Source organism: Danio aesculapii, chromosome 3, assembly GCF_903798145.1.
Source record: "Danio aesculapii chromosome 3, fDanAes4.1, whole genome shotgun sequence".
Taxonomy (NCBI): domain Eukaryota; kingdom Metazoa; phylum Chordata; class Actinopteri; order Cypriniformes; family Danionidae; genus Danio; species Danio aesculapii.
The window spans coordinates 52,311,912-52,330,483 of NC_079437.1; the positions used below are offsets into that span (position 1 = coordinate 52,311,912).

The 18,572-nt window shown below is 35.3% G+C and overlaps 1 protein-coding gene across 1 annotated transcript in view; it reads right to left on the minus strand.

Moving 5' to 3' along the window:
• Positions 1-17,813, minus strand: part of mrtfbb (myocardin related transcription factor Bb) — a 92,002-nt gene extending 74,189 nt beyond the window's left edge. The window contains exon 1 of the mRNA XM_056454224.1: positions 17,690-17,813. The gene's annotated coding sequence lies outside the window, so the exon portion shown is untranslated. The remainder of the gene's footprint in view (positions 1-17,689) is intronic.
• Between the last annotated feature and the right edge of the window lie 759 nt (positions 17,814-18,572).

Here is an 18,572-nt window from a genome sequence, read left to right on the forward strand (position 1 = left end):
TGCAATCTCAAGCAGTTGATCTTCTTGCACAGACATGGTGGATTCACCTGATTTGTTGCCAAACGGGTTGCGGATTCATTCATTGGCAGTTTGTAGATCCTTCACTGGGCTTTTCCTCTTCACAGAGAAACTTTCCAAAGATGTCTGTTTCTTACTCAGTTTGCTGCTTGTGGATTAAATTTGGGCGCTCGAGTGACCGAGATGTAAGCGAGAGAATACAGTCATTTTTCAAAATAAAAGATTTTTCAAAATAAAAGATCATTCAGACTCAGATAATAAATAAAAGGAAAAAAAAAATGAATGAGTTTTTGTGCGGCCCAGTACCAATTGATCCTTGGACCGGTAGTTGAGAACCACTGCTCTAGTGAACCTTCTCCAAAAACCAGAGGGCACTTTCACGGAATGTAATTGAACCATTTCAATTACTCGCTAAAACCTAGGAAATTCCATGGGGAAATAGGGATTGTTGAAGAAACAGAAGATTTAACTATTATCTTTGATTGAGCATGACTATTAGACACAAAACTGAATCAACTCAAACAAGCGTTAAATTCAAACACTCGACTGCAAAACCATGTTATTCTATATAATTATATCACGTGCAGCATTATCTACACAGAACAACAGTTCATCGTGAAGCTACGCAAACAGCTGTCATTATGGCAGAAAGATTATCTTAATGTTGTTACTGTTCAAATAAATAGAATTATATTTTTTGCAGTTTACTATGAATCTGTGTAATAAATCTGCTCCATCTGAACACATGCTGGAGTTTTACCAGAACTGGCTTTACTGACAACATTTGCATGGAAATTGTCTTAGATCAGGGGTTTAGCTCCAACCCCAATTAGACACACCTGAACCAGCTAATCAAGCTCTTTCTAGGTATACAAGAAACTTCCTGGCAACTTGTGTTGAAGGAAGTTGGAACTAAACTATACTGGACACCGGCCCTCCACGACTGAGTTTGGACACCCCTGTCCCAGATTAATCACCCAGTCCTATGTATTGTAATTGAAAAAAAAACCACAAAAATATTCAAGATATGATATTTTGTCTAGATCCCTAAGACCTGACTGAGATCCTGGATATTTCTCTCATTTCCAAGAGGGGCAAATCAGGCATAAATTGAGGCAAAACTGCAGTGTAAGCTCAGCTTACCATTGGCTGTTTCTCAATATGCGTTTTTCAGCGGTCTTGCGTCCTCGTGTATTCGTGTATTTGTGTAACGTCATCATCAACTGCCAAAGTTCAGTTCCAACACTCAAAACCGCAAGAACTGAGGACGCGTGAAACTTCCCGGACGTGTTCTTGATATCGAGGACGCACCGATGCAGAATTGAGCACCGATCTCGCTCTAGAGGTCTCAGAAGTCATTGTGACTGGAGGTGGGAAGCGCAGCATTTTGTTTAGATTTATTACTTCAGAGATATTATTAGTTCAGAGATAAAACTTATCTAGCTCAGGAGTTTCCCTAAATGAATATAAACATTACCATGTACATCTTAATAAAGGAATAAACACATTAAGAGTGTTTGTTCGCTGAAATTCGTATTAAAATCTGTTTTATTTATAGTGTGCAACATATATTTATAATGCTTTTGTGCATAGTATATATTTTGAAAAGGGGAAAAACAATAAATTGTTGTATGAATGCTGTAATGTTTAAATAGTTTTGCATTTAAAATGTGTGAAGGTCACGTGACCATCAGGAAGAACGCAGCATCTCATTTCTCACAGGACGCGTTCTCTGTTCTCGTGGTCTCCTGAGTTCGTTCTTTGAGGACACCTGGCAAGACCGGTCTCCACAAGAACGCAAGTCCGTTCTCTGCGTTCTTGGAATTGAGAAACAGCCACTACATTGCTGGTCAGGTATGTCTAAATTCTTTTTGCCTATAAACAACAAATGAAAGAAGTATAAGTAGAGCCTTAGGAAAAATAAATCTGCCAAATGAACAGATGTAAATGTTGACTAAAACAATCGCACATGGTACAATTTTCTCAATTGAAAACTCTTAAATAATTTATGCTAGTTAAAAAAATCTTAGGTATGTTTTCCAGTTGTGTTTATTTTAAATAGTTAACAGTTGTTCTGTAAAATCCTATCCAATTGACATTTGGCAGGACACATTATGGCCATATTACAACATTACTACACAATGAGAACTTCTCCTCGCACAAACACTGAATGACTCATCCGCAGTAAACCAGAGGGGGTCAGCTGTGCTGCTAAATATAGTTGTGAGAGCGGCCAGAAAAAGCACCAGAAATAATAAAAAAAGAAAAAAAGCCTCCAACGCTTTTCCATGTGTGCACGGGAGAATGTAGGCATCGGGAGTCAGCACAAAGAAAACACTGTGAGACCCGCTTGAGCGAGGAGAGGAGAAGGATAGAGAGGGGGAAAATTTCTTTACCATTCCCAAAAATGATCCCACATTTTAACTTTCCCAGAAAGCCAGCTAATTCCCAAGGGGCGGTCCTTGAGCTCAAAACACATGGCCTTTGCCCCGCCCACATCCCCTTGTGCTATTAAACCCACCCCTCGCTCTTGTTCCTTTGGCTCCGCCTTCTTGTACTGCACACTTCATCTCATGCTATTGGTCCAACACACAACAGGGAGACTAATATTTTTTATTTCTATTACGCTTAAAGCAGATTACGAAAAAAAAAAAGGCTTTTTTACATTGCCATTTAGCAGACACAAGAAGTGCTAATTATACAAAGTAACTGTTAGTGTTCAGAGAATTAAGCAGGGGGAATGGAGTTTTTAGAGAGAGAAGAGTGTTTCTACAGGTGGTTTGTCAAGCCCACTCACCTGTGGGAAGCACACTTCATAAATGCACAATGCTTTTTTTAGAGGTATGGAGTGATTAAAATGCTGGTGCAAAACTGGTGCAAGCTCTTTTTTAGAACGCAAAATTGGATGCTAAGATGCTAAGAACTTCCGGTCGGCAGTTTTATGTATATAAAGAGTCACATTTGGACAGTTTTGAAATGATAGTTTTAATCTATTTTACGTGCTTTTAATGTCTTTGAATTAAAACTGATGTTGATCAGCACCACCTCCTGGACTGATTACTTTAAAATGTGATCTAATGGCATACCTGTCAACATTGGAATGTGAAGATGAGGGATATGGCCACCATAATAAGGGATAAAAAAAATAAAAATGACTAAATATGTTCTTCTGGAGCTGTTTCATTGTAAATAAACAGTTAAATGATTAGTAATAGATTAGATTAGATTAGATAACATTAGATTATATTAGATTAGATTAGATTAGATTAGATTCAACTTTATTGTCATTACACATGTACAAGTACAAGGCAATGACATGCAGTTTAGGTCTAACCAGCAGCAATAGCAGCAAGTGCAGGATACAGGTATAAGTTATAAAGTGCTGTTATAGAAAAACTATAATGATATTGTTTTAAATAAGTAATAAATAATTAATATGTTTAAATAATATGTTTTATTTATAATAATTATTATTTACAAAAGAAAAAATAAATAGTATACATTAGCAGCAAATAAATTAACAGTTAACAGTTCATATAATTAAAATTAATAGCTATTATAAAGAAATAGAATCAAGTTAAAGAATCTCATTAATCTTTTCTTCACTGTATACCATTCTGATTAAAGAGCAACGAATGAATCTCTCATTTATTTGGATTTTTCATTTGATTACATTAAATAACAGAGCTGTCACTTTAAAAACGCGCACATCTAACGGTATAATGAAAGCATTCTTATACATGCAACTTTTTATGCTCATTTAGGACAAAATTGATTGAAAAAAAAAAGCCCACCAAGATCGACATCTTTAGATGTTATTATTAATTATTTGTATGTCTGGTCAAACATATACCCAAAACCCAGACTTTTTCTCCGCTTTAAATTGCATGTACAGAATCCGTTTGGGAAGCAGCGTCTATTTATCGCTATGAAGCGCTTCAGCTGACAGTCATGCACCGTTATATAACTGTTTTGAAGACTGCATAGGAGGGGCGACGGAACCTGTAATGAAAAGGAAAGGGAAACCTGCCGTTTTTATATTTATTTCAAAATGTTTTCATGCCTAAATAAAGCGAAAGCACAGAACGGATTCACATTTAAGAGCAAGAGGCGTCCCCTGGTGGTTTGGCAGTATGGGTTGTGTATAGGGAAAATCAGCCCTTTAATGTTTATTGCCACCCTTCAGAGAAAGACTGAAAATACTGGAGAAATACGGGAAAATACCTTTACGGGATAATAGCGGGATAGAACTGTAAAATACAGGAGAATCCCGAAAAAAAAGGAGAGGGTTGACAGATATGTCTAATGGGATGGAAAACAACTGCTGTGAGGTATTTTTGGCTCATTGTCAGACAGCATCCTGTGCCGTTTAAATAAAGCCTCGTCATATCTAAAGTAAAAATTTTCTTTCAAATATATAAACAACTCAAACAATTGTAATTCACCAAAATAATTGACACACAGGTAGCCTGTACCGTCCCACTGACACATTGATTGAATAAGTGCCACAAAGTGAAAATAAAGTGGCATTTTGAAATGACAGAAAAACACATACCGTGGTAAATACTACACAACACCAACTAACTAAAGAACACATAAATGGCTCCCGATTAGAATCAGAATGAAAATCAGCCAGTATAGTAATGTAATGTAATGGGTTTTTATATAGCACATTTATCATGTGTGGCCATACATTTAAATAACTTCACAATCACGAAGGGAGTCTCTCCACACCACCACCAGTGTGCAGCATCCACTTTGATGATGTGATGGCAGCCACAGGACAATGACATCAGTGCGCTCACCACACACCAGCTACAGGTGGAGGGGGGAGACAATGATAGAGCCAATTCGTTGGGTAGGGATGATTGTGAAGCCGTGATGGTTAAGGGCCAATGAAGTGAATTTGGCCAAGACACCAGGGTTACACCCCCACTCTTTAAAAGGAGTGCCATGGGATTTTTAATGACCAGAGAGTCAGGACCTCGGTTTAACATCTCATCCGAAAGACAGAATAGCCTGAATAGTATCAGTAACCTACTTTTATTGGTAATTTTTAGAAATTACATGGCTTCATGCCAGTAATATGGTTTGCTCTTTATAATGCAGTGAGGTATTTTGTGTGTGTGTCTGTGTGTGTATTAAAGAGCCAAGGAGTACACTGTAATAGCTGACAGGTCGGGAACACTGATGCTATATTTCAGCATCTGATCTGACGTAAAACACTGAATTAGAAGAGCGTTTTTCTCTCGCACTTGTACCGCATCTGACATAAGTATAACGGATTTAACACATGTCTTTCTTTCAAAATTAAAGTTTTGCATTACAAAAAAACTCCATAAGCCACTAAAAACAGTATTGACACTAGGGGTGGGCGGTACACCGGTGTCATAGTCATCACCGGTGTGACATTGCGTCACGACATGGATTTTCTAATACCGTCAATACCGTAATAAATCAATTATGCACCTTAAACGGCTGCATTTACATCAATAATAGCTAATTCTAAATAATAAGGCATTCAATTTTCTTCAAACGTTCAGTTGTGGTCTGAATACCTGTCCTTATACTACAGGGCTCGAAATTGCAACCATTTTGATCGCATGAGTGCCCGAAATGTAATCTATGCGCCCTCATAATATATTTGGGAGCATTTGACTGAATATAATGGTTGTAGTGCAATCTGATTTGATTTTCTCTAAAAACTTGCTGAATCGCTCTACCCTGCCGCTGTATTGGTTCATATTAGCTGTCAATCACTCAACGCTTCCCGCTGTCAGATAACAGGGAGCTTTTGTTACTGCAGGAAATGCAAACGGCTGAAGAGTGAAAAGTGCACAGATTTGCAAACCTCACCTAAAGTTATAATAATAATAATGGTGCAGATGACAGCGATCATAACATGAGGTAAATGTTGATCCGCCAGCTGAGATCAATCGAGTGTTTTCAGAGAAGGTGTCTGAATCTTGATGCGTTGCATTCACCGCATGTTCAGCGCAAATGTCCGCTAAATATAAAGTCTAATACTGTAAACATCATCGCCAAAGAAACTCGCCTTTACTAAGTTTACACTGAAACTACAGCTCATAACAAAGAGCGGTATTGCGCCGGTGGTCATCATGAGAATCCTGCTCTGTCTGCTTATAAATTGGTGTGGCTGACTTGCCTGCTTTATTCCAGAAACACATTAAATGAAGATCAGCTCATAACGAGACTGAGCATTTAAAATTAAAATTAAAACCAAAACTTTTAAAGAGTGATAGAAGTGAGACTTTCTTTTGTCTGTTCTTCCTTGAGATGTATATTATTTTGCTATTTAAAGTAATACCATGATATGATACCGTCACCGTTCAAAAGATGAAAAATACCGTGATATTAATTTTAGGTCATATCGCCCACCTCTAATTGACACCCAGGTGAGAAACGCTGCTCTGGCTGATGACAATTCTAAACGGAAGTTCAAAACATCCTACCAGAAGGTGCTTGTCAGCATGGCGCCCTCCATGCAGCAACGAAGAAAAAGGTCTATAGGTTTCACAGAGTTCACACTTAGCTGATGATTGATAAATAAAGCGTGTTTAGCATTCTGTCCCAGAAGATCTCCAAGGACTCTTTCATTGGGAGAGAGGGAAGTCTGAGCTCAGGTAGGTCTCGAAAACTCCCTTGAATTCATTCTTTCAGTTTATTCCTTTGTTTATCAGGTGTTGACACGGTGGAATGAACCACCAGCATATGTTTACTCAGTGGATGCCCTTACATTCGTAACCCAATACTAAAAACACTTATACACTCTCGCACTAATATACTAAGGCCAATTTAGTCATTCAATTCACTTATACCGCATGTCTTTGGACTGTGAAAGGAAACTGGAGTAGCCAGAGGAAACCCATGTGAGAACAGGGAAAACATTTCAACTCCACATAGAAACGTCAACTGGCCCAGCCAGGACTTGAACCAGTGACTTTCTTGCTGTAAGGCAACACTACTAACCATTGAGCCACCGTTGCACCCTACCCTGAATTATGCTACACTGTAAAACCCAAAAAAGTTAAGCTAACTCAAACCGTTTGAGGAAACCGATTGCAACAAACCATTTAAGTTCAAAAACTAATCCTAATGAGTACTGTGAACTTAATCCATTTGAGTAAATGAAGCAATTCGAGCACTGTAAAACCCAATAAGTTAAGTCAACTCAAAACATTTGAGAAAAACGATTGCAACAAAACATTTGAGTTAAAAAACTAATCTACATGAGTACTGTGAACTTACTCCATTTAAATTGAGGCAATGAGGTATTTAATGAACTCATTGCCTTCAACACTGAGCTCAAAACTCTTTTCAATTGAGTAGAATTAACTTTCAGTAAATTTTGAGTTAACTACACTCTTTTCATTTTATAAAGTTGACTGTTGGGTTTTTCAGAAAGAGGGGCAGGAGAAAGGGTTGATAGGGGGATTCTTCAAGATGACGATAAGTAATGTAAGGACATCTGGTTATTTATGTGTGTTTGGATTTTTGTCGCTTTCTCCCTCTCTGTTGCTCTCTCTCTCCTTGTCTGTCATTAGCTCTTTGTCTAACCCTATCATCTTTTGTTCTGCTTTTTTTTGCCTTCTAAGGTATCTGCTGATTGGATCCCGAGCCTGTCACTCCTCAAAAGGATGTTTCCTCGTGGACCAATCAGGCAATCAGGCTTTCCAATCAGGCATTCCGCAGACTTTAAACTTGACAGGTATGCCTTGTTTGTTCAGTGCTGTGTGTGTGTGGGTTTGTGCTGTGTATGCATGTTTCTGGTTTTGTATCATGATTTGTTTCATGTCTCTAAACTTATCCAAACAACTGTTAATTCAATATGGTTTAAGATAGTGATGGTGAAATGAAGCTTTCTGAACCAGTGAAGCGCTCGACTCAATTTTATCGGAAAAAGGTTCGTTACTTGAAGCTTTCTAAATCAGAACTCGATGAGGACCTCTGCTGGTTAAAGTGTGGGAAAGCACTGTGTTTCAAAATTGTCAAATGTTCACAACTGACCAACTCATTAATGTAGTAATACAACAACAGTAATATAAACAAATTACTCAATTACTGTAGTTTTTACACATAAGGTATGTTACATTACACCACCGATGATTGAAGTAAAATCCAGGGTATTCTAAAGTATTTACATTCCTGGTGTTCCAACTAGTCCTTCACCCACCCCCTCGTTCCAAACGGGGATCGAACCGGCGATTCCTGCATGGGAGGCGAATGCTCTAAGGAGGAGGCTACGGAAGTGATGCTTTCGGTTCGCACTCACCAGCTGGCTTCTGTTAAACACTATACTACGATAGGCTGTATATACGCTAATACACTTTAGTGTGGTTCAAAACCTTTTTACTATAAATTACTATTGTATTTTAGTTTAAATACGGGTGTGTGGGACCGGTGCAGTGCTTTAAAACAGTAGAAATGTATGAATTCGAAGCCTAATCTCTCGCTATACACTTTACTAACCCATGAGGGTGTTTAAACCTTTGAATCAAAATTCGAAGCAGTCACATGGGTATAGGCAAAAATGAAGCTTCGGACATCACTGATCACGTGATGATGGCAAAATGAATCAAGCTTCGGTACACTGCTTCACTGCAAGATGTATTGTTTTTTGATACATGCTTTGAAGCCTCGGTGCACAACGTCACATCACTAGTTTAAGAGTTTATCATTCCATTTCTTGGGAAAAAGGAATCGGTTTACATGTTGGGCAACATACATTTTGCCCGTAGTTAAATGAGTGTTCAGAAACACTAGGTAAGTGCCGCTTTTTGTATTTTTGTTTATTATTTTATGGATTGTACTTTATTAGCGTCGAATACGATATAATATAAGAATAAGATTTCGGTTTCTTTTTCACAATTTTATTTTCATTAGCAAGTTTAGAGGCGATTTTATGTTCTAGTCTATGTGGCTGTTGGTTTTGTTTAGTTCTATGCTTTGGTGCCACTCAAGTCCCTTTCCCCCAACCCTATATACTATTCTAAAAGTCATCCTCCGCTCGTTCTACAACTGCACTGTGGAGAGCATCCTGTCTGGCTGTATCACCACCTGGTATGGAAACCGCACCAACAGCAATCACAAAGGTCTACATAGGATTGTGCGAACTGCTGGACGCGTAGTAGGAGGTGAGCTTCCCTCCAGGACATCTACACCAGGCGGTGCATGAGGAAAGCCAAGAGAATTATCAGCGACTCCAGCCACCCAAGGCATAGACTTTTCTCTCTGCTACCCTCAGGCACACAGATCTGCAGCATCCGGTCACGCACCAGCCGACTGATGGAAATTTTCTTCCCTCAGACTATTAGGCTGATGAACGCTTAATACGCCCCACACAAACTCTTCCATACCCCCTGACTGCACACCATCAATATGTAGCATGCACTGCACTTTAACCAATTCATACTTTAAACAATACTGCCTACAACTATGTGTACACCTATTCATTGTACATATCGCTGTCAAAATTGTTAATTTTACATTGTCCTGTTTTTTTTTGGGGGGGGGGGAGTATGTTGTTGTATGTTGTAGTATTTTGCACTGTCTGTATTCTGCACTGTTTGTATTATGCAATGTCTGTATTTTGCACTGTCTGTATTTTGCACTGTCTGGAGCCAGCACTTATACTTTTCACTCATTATAGCACACGTGCTGCTGCTGATGTGACAATAAAAAGTGATTTGTTTGGCAAATCATGTGATAGCTAATGTGGGACCATAAGCACGTGATCCTCTCGAAATTAGTACATAAACTTCATAAAGTGTCAGAAAAAGGAAAGAGTGTGTTTTCTACAGGTGGTTTGTCAAGCCCACTCACTTGTGTGAGGCACACTCAGAATTGCGTAATGTTTTGGGGTTGTGTTGAGTGGGAGAGTAGAGGGAGTCTTGGTTTTGTTCACAGGTGTCCAGGTGATCTCGGATTAGATGGGTTTTTGGTTGTCGTTGAAATGATACTAGTGAATAAGCACTATATAATCAAATAATAAGAAATCAGGTATGAGTAGAGCAGAAATCAGCCTGCTGTCTTGTAGTCAGCATATTGATGGGCTTTTGATGGGTATAATGGTTCCGTGCATTTCAAAAGCAATCTCTCTGGTTCCCTTTACGGCCATACATGATTACTTCTCAGAATCTGCTTCCCTTTTTTTCATAACATGATTCATCCAAATTATTGAGACATGCAGATATAGCTTTTAATAGACTTCTGTGAAATGTGGATTACTCCAAATATTACACATCTTTTTTTTTTTCTAGAATAGCAGATGTTCTGTTTCATCGGGAAACATTGAGATAAATTTCGAACAATGACCAGAGTGATGAAGTGAGTACTTTCACAGTGTTCTTTTTGGGTAAACAAACATATCAACAGCAGACATCAGCGCCACAGCTCCTACTCAAAAACAAACTGGACCCGTGACAGCTGGGGCCATGACAAATAAGAGCAGCCAAGATAAATTAACAAGACAAATATATATATATTTTAAAAATATGTGCTACTTCTTGGAAAATGCTCTCTTTTGTGTTTATGGATTGCATGTTGTTTTGAAGAACTCTTCATATTTCTTGTAGCACATCATCATTTTCATTTAACTTAAAAATTAAACAACATTTTTCTCATGTCCTGCATTTATACAGTACGAGTGCAGGTTAATTATTTAAAGTTGTACATCCTTATGGACATTCTTGTCCTTTTAGTTTTATTTTGCTTTCTCATATTTTGGCACATTTCCATAATGCTGGAATTGCTTAATATATATATATATATATATATATATATATATATATATATATATATATATATATATATATATATATATATATATATATATATATATTATAATAATACTAGTTATAATAATACTAGTTATAATAATACAAGGTGATTATTGTTTATTATAAGATTACTAATAATAATAGTGAAAATACTATTATTATTATTATTATTATTATTATTATTATTATACTTTTTTATTTATTTTGTGGGAAGAACATAAAGAACTTTTTTACAGTTACAGCAGAAATACCAGAAATGCATTATCATATTTGAGAGGAAGCAAGGCCTTTGAATACTGGGTTGGAAAACATTACATTTGATGCAAAAACACTGAGAATCCCTGACTGATGATTGTTTTCAGCACACATATGGACTTAGTTCATAGAAGTCAACAAAAAACAAGCACTAACCAACAAGTTGCCACGTTACCAGAGTGCATCCCACGCAAGTTTGTCGACCCCTTGAGAAGCTTAAATTTGAATTGGCAGCACTGACTAACAAATTACACTGACTGCTTTTGATCTGAGGACACCTGAGCATGGATATGAATCCGGTTCATCTGCATCAAAGCCTGTGAGGTCGCATCACATGACATCTCAGAGGAATGTTATTGTGTCATGTGAGCAGACTAAGGTTAAAAAAAAAAGTATTTGTCCAGATTCCCTTTTTACCAGGCATTCGCTTGAAATATGAAGTTTAAAAAAATAAAGCCAAGCAGCTGTTTGGTTTAACGGAACACTGATATCTACAAAAGCAAAGAGTTCATTCATGTTTGCGAACTTTAACTTTCGCAAACTACAGTTCAAATGCAGGCAATAACATTTACCCGATGATAGCAGGTAACGATAACAACGCAAACTTTAAGTCAAACAGGCGATGCAGTAGACTAAGAAAACAATGTCCAGACCACCAGGGACACACTATGCTTACAGTGCCTATAAATACCAGGACCTCCAGCTTTCAAGTCTCGCTCGAGTGCAGCTGTAGACGAAAGGTCCCGTCTTTACTGCAGACATGTGGACACGAAGATATCAAAACATGGGCCGCTGTTTTAGAGCATGTCAAAATTCCTTTGAATTGATTCACAGACAGGGAACAGTCCTCACCGTTCATCTTTTCAGCACATGCAGCTTGAGGATGGACACATGTATGTGAAATATGCTGCGGTGAACTGACACCTGCGGTGGGTGAGACTCGGCCTGTCGACAACTGAGAATGCTTTATTATTCAAGTCAGCGCTGGCTAACACGAGCTGTATTAAGGTTAGAGATGACTATTTTGGCTTTGAGTGTTGGCTATGACTTACATCATTAAAGTCTATATGAAATCCGAATTTGAATGTTTATTTAGTATTTTGTTTATTAGCACATTGTTTTTCTTTAGGTGGATGGTTCATTTGTGCTAGACAAAAAAAGTTTGTTTTGGTAATCTTCAATCAAATTCTGACCATTTGCTTTTGAGTTCGGAGTGGCGATCCTTCTCTGATGATGTCAATTTGATGGCTACAGCCACAATATTCTTAGCAATGCCCCTCTTATGGTTAGTTTTGGTTGCTGCTAAAAGGAATGCAGCTGTGATTCGAAGTTAACAAGAATTATTTATAGTATTTATTAAATTACCCATTAAATTGTATTTTATTAATGTCTACCCCTACCCCAACCCTTACAGTAATGTAAAACAGTAATTATAACAAGAATTATATATATTGTTTTTTTAAATTATTTATCAGTTGTATTTTATTAATATCTGCCCCTACCCCAACCCTGACAGTAATGTAAAAACAATAATTATAAAGGGATTTATTTATATTATTAATAAAATACCCAATAAATTGCATTTTATTGATGTCTACCCCCTACCCTAACCCTCACAGTAATGTAAAAACTTTTAAAGGACATTATTAATAGTATTTATTAAATTACCCATTAATTGTATTTTATTAATGTCTACCCCTAACCCAACCTTAAACCCAACCCTCACAGTAATGTAAAAACAGTCATTATAAAGTAAATTATTAATATTATTTATTAAATTACCCTTTAATTGTATTTTATAAATGTCTACCCCTACCCCAACCTTAAACCCAACAATCAAAGTAATGTAAAAACTGTAATTATAATGAGAATTATTTATATTATTTATTAAAATACTCATTTAATTGTATTTTATTAATGTCTACCCCTACCCAAACCCTAAACCCAGTCCTCACAGTAATGTCAAAATAGTAATTATAAAGGGAATTATTAATAGTGTTTATTAAATTACCCATTAAATTGTATTTTATTAATGTCTACCCCTAACACAACACTCAAAGTAATGTAAAAAGTATTTATAATGAGAATTATTTATACTATTTATTAAATTACCTATCAATTGTATTTTATTAATGTCTACCCACACCTAAACCCTAAACCCAACCCTAACAGTGATGTAAAAACAGTAATTATGAAGGAAATTATTAATAGTATTTTTTAAATTACCCTTTAATTGTATTTTATTAATGTCTACCCCTACCCCAACCTTAGACCTAACACTCACAGTAATGTAAAAACTGTAATTATAATGAGAATTATTTATGTTATTCATTAAATTACTCATTTAATTGTATTTTATTAATGTCTACCCCTACCCAAACCCTAAACCCAGTCCTCACAGTAATGTCAAAACATTAACTATAAAGGAATTATTAATAGTGTTTTATTAAATCTCTCATTTAATTGAATTTTATTAATGTCTACACACACCTAAACCCTAAACCCAACCCTCACAGTAATGTAAAAACAGTAATTATAGCGAAAATTATTTTTTTATTTATTAAATTACCCATCAATTGTATTTTATTAATGTCTACCTCAATCCTAAACCCAACAATGACAGTATTGTAAAAGCAATAATTATAAAGGGAATTATTAATAGTATTTATATAATTACCTATTAAATTATATTTTATTAATGTCTACTCCTACCCCAACCCTCACTGTAATGCAAAAACTTTCATTATAAAGGAAATTTTCAATAGTTTTTATTAAATTACCAATTAAATTGTATTTTATTATTGTCTACCCCTACCCCAACCTTAAACCCAACACTCACAGTAATGTAAAAACTGTAATTATAATGAGAATTATTTATAGTATTTAATAAATTATCTATTAAATAAAATTTTATTAATGTCTACCCCCAGCCCAACCCTCACAGTAATGTCATTCATTCATTCATTTTCGGCTTAGTCCTTTTATGAATCTGGGGTCACCACAGTGGAATAAACTGCCAACTAATCCATATGTTTTACGCAGCGTATGCCCTTCCAGCTGCAAACCATCACTGGGAAACACCCATATACACTCATTCACACACATACATATGGACAATTTTAGCTTACCCAATTCATTTATAGCGCATGTCAAGGGAATTATTAATAGAATTTATAAAAATACCCATTAAACTGCATTTTATTAATATCTACCCCCTACCCCAACCCTAAACCCAATCCTCACAGTAATGTAAAAAGTAATTATAACGAGAATTATTTACAGTATTTATTCAATTACTCATCAACTGTATTTTATTAATGTTTACTCATGACCCAATTCCATGCCTAACCCTCACAGTAATTTGTTATGTTCATTTCAGTGGCATCTTTGCTTAAATTAATAAACCCTGCCTCATATGAGCAGAGAATCTGTGAAAATAAGTTGCCATTTGATGCTGCGCAGACAAAAGGGCACAGATAAACAATTAAAACACATGGCTCTGCCATTTAAGAGCAGCTTGCAAATATTATTCTTAAATCATAACACACATTCACTAGTTCTGACAAGTCTGTTTGTCAAGCAATTTCTAGCGAAGCCATTTAATATGAGAAGCTTGAATAAATATCAATAATAATAATCTGGTTCCTCCAGTTCTGGCCGGTTGTTAAATTCTTCTTGACAGTAATGACTGCAAACAGCCGAAACACAACACTGTGGCACTTTAAAGGCACAGTTCACCCAAAACCTAAAATTCTGTCATCCTTTTACTCATCCTCCACTCGTTCCAGACCTGTTTGAGTTTGAAAATCAGCCACTGACTTCTATAGTAATTTGTTGTTCCTATTGATGTCAATGGCCATTTCCCCCAACATTTTTCAGAATTTGTTTTGTGTTCATCAGAAGAAAGAAATTCAAAAAAGTTTAAAAGCACTCGAGTGTGAGTTAAAATACATAAGATATCAGACTTTTAATTAGTTTGAAGTCACTATTGAGCAATTCCATGCAAATGTCAACCTTGCTATGAAAAAATAAAGTTTGCAACATAATAGTGAAAGCCTTTCTAAGTTGTTTGTACAGGCTTGTATTTACAGTACTGTAAAAATACTAAACAGATGTCTCTATCATAATTTTCAAACAATATTATTTGATTTACCAAAGTCACACAAGTGCAGATTTAACATTTGTCACATTTGTAAAAGCTTTTTCCTCATAAATGCAAAAATTTTAAATAATAATAATGATTTTTGTTCTATAGAGATCTAACTCTTTTCCTTTTGAGAAGTAATATTTCTTTTGGCTTGTGTGGTTTAATTCACAGAATTTCTACAAAGCATGTTCACAAGCATAATGCATGTTTATTTCCTTCATTTAAAATATAAAACACATTTATAGATTGATATTTTTCTGGTCCCTTAACTCTCTGCTATTTATATTATGGAGAATATAAACAGATGTTTAAATGCTGTTAACAGATACATTCCCTGTGAATTTTAGCTTGTTGTTATGGTAAATGTCACATCCATAATGCTGGAATGACTCTATTGCAAGAAGCAATGGCCTACGGTCCTGGGGTCGTATTTAAAAACATGGCATATGCACAATATGGGGCTGGAAAATGTATGCAGGTCTAAATAAACACATTTAACTTAAATAGTGACTCAGTCGAGCTAACTGAACTTTAAATCATCAAAATGAGCCATAATCTCTAACAAATCAATTATATTTATTCTGGCGTGTGTACATTTTTAGAAAGGTTTCTATGCAAAGCTTTATAATACCAGATTTTTGGGGGCATAAATCTGGCCTATTTGAGGATTTTGTACCTGGCGCTGAGAGTCTGAGCTGAGGCCTGTGGCAGTAAACACTGGGAGTGTCTGAGGAACCACACCTCCACACAATCACAGCAAGGCTAAAGGTCGCTGCAGAGGAAACATCAACAATGCTGCCATGCAGACACACCCATAAAGCCAGGACTGTGTGCGCATTTAACAACATTTTAATGAACTATAGACTGTTTCAGTTGTTTTTGGTAACAAACAGCCCAGTCAGACTGCACTCAATGCCCTCACACCTTTTGCGCTTCTGTGAAAATGTGCACTGTTTCTTTGAGAAGCTGTTTCAACTTCCAGACTATAAAAATGACTTGTGTTGAATTGTCCTAATGTTGTCTAATAGATTTTGGTTTGAATAAAGAAAGCTAGTCAATGAAAAGCACTATATGGCCAACCCTCAACCCATTTTATGTTCATGTTTTATGTTTAAAGGATTTTTTAACCTTTGTAAAAACAAATTATATTGTATCAATGTCAATAAGGTTAACAATATATTGCTCTTTGCCCAATAAAATCTTAATAATAATAAATATTATTATTATTAGCAATGTTAATAAAAACTTTAACAATTAAAGCTAATTATTCATTAAAATAAATTAATGAACATATATATATATATATATATATATATATATATATATATATATATATATATATATATATATATATATATATATATACACATACACACCACCGGTCAAAAGTTTGGGGTCAGTTTTTTTATTATTAATTTTAAAATAAGTTAAATACTTATTTATTAAATATTTGAAGAGTTCAGATGCAAAACCCTCTAAATGCCATCTGAAATTTCCAGCGAAAATGGACATTTTTCTCAGACCCCTTCATTTATTTCACGTTACAGATTATGAAAAGGACTTTTTCTTTTAAAAAAATCATATTAATTAAACCTACACACTGGAGCCTGATGAAAAAGCAAATTTTAGAAGAAAATTTCAGATGGCATTGATAGGTTTTTGCACTTGAACTCCAGTCATTAGTACTTTTAGTACTATTACTATTAATAATAACAACAACAACAACAGCAACAATAACAACAACAAAAACAACAACAACAATAATATTAATAACAATAATAACAATAATAATTAATATTATAATTCTATTCATTATTAAAATAGCAATTACATAGCAATATTAATTTGATTTAATTATGTCATGTGGAGTTCAAAATATGATTTAATTGACAAACTTTCTTAACGGTTAAATCACTCCATCTCTATAAATTAAATATTAACATAGTATGCACTAATACAGTATATTACGTTAATAAAAAATGATATGATAATTAAAAAATAATATTAGGCCTATGCAATATGTAATATTTTATGTGCTTTCAATTATGTCGTGTTTATGCATGTTAACATATTACATACACTTTAAAAAATACAAATAAACTACAGTTTAAATGAAGCATTAAATACTTCGACAATGAAGTTGTCTGAACTTTGTGTGAACTTTCTCTAAGTAAACAAATAATTACTTGACGTTTTTCTTTTTATAATATTGTAATTACTCAAAACAAAAGTGTTCAGAAAGTGACATAATTGTATATGCTGCGAAAAAGTCTGTACAGCAGTCATCCCGTTTGCTAAGAGCTTGCTTATGGCTCATTATAAGGAATTAATAATAGTTCTGAAATACTCAGGTATTACATAGCCCATACAGTTGGAGTTTCATTCACTCACGCGAGCGGCTTTACATCTTACTCTGATACCACACAAATAAAATAGAATAAATACTGAACTGAGAAAAACGACATCTTACCACTTTTTGGGCTGCCAAATAAGAAGCGTTCCCCTGAATGACACATCTAGAATACAAAAGAATACATTTATTTTCTTTCTTCAGTGGAGCAGCAGTTGTTGCTGTTAGTAAAGATGGCCGCTGGTATTGTGTTTAGCCGGTGATGTAATGAATTTGCGTTAACCCTTCATCACACTTCCGAAGTGAACTGACGCTGAATAGACATGGTTTAACACAGTGCTCGATTAAATTAGAAAGTGAACGGAATAAATTGTTGCTCTTTGATTCTCATAACATTCGTTCTGAAATGTGAAACTTTAAATTGTACACTGATGAACGAACAAAACGTTCAAGAAGAGTAAAATGTTCAGCACTGTAGTGATAATGTACCTGCTGAGGGAAAAGTAAACAAACAAACAAAAAAATAAACCTTTACAGAATATGAATGGTTCCCACAAACACCATTGAAACCATTAAAATCATGACATTTAACTATTAAAACAAGTACATTTAATGGGTTAAAGTGAGTTTTGGGAGATATTCAATTAGGATTTATTGGTTTTCAACGTGCCCCAAATAGAAGGCAAAATAATGCCAGTAGACACTAAAATGACCATTATACCTTCAATTAACCAACAGAATTTCCATTATAACATTATTAAAATCATCAGAACTTCTGTGATGGTTTCTGAATGTTTTATTTTCAGCATGGGTGTCTATTGTTCTATAACATATTGAAACAACTGCAAGGAACATTGAAAAAACACTCTTCTTCAGCTCATTTCAGAATTTCAGCCTACCAATGTTAGTGGTCGCTATAATTGGCCTCAGCAAATATGCCCAGTATGATAAAATAATATAAACTGAAACAAGCTAAATAAATAATAACAAAAAAAAAAAAAAA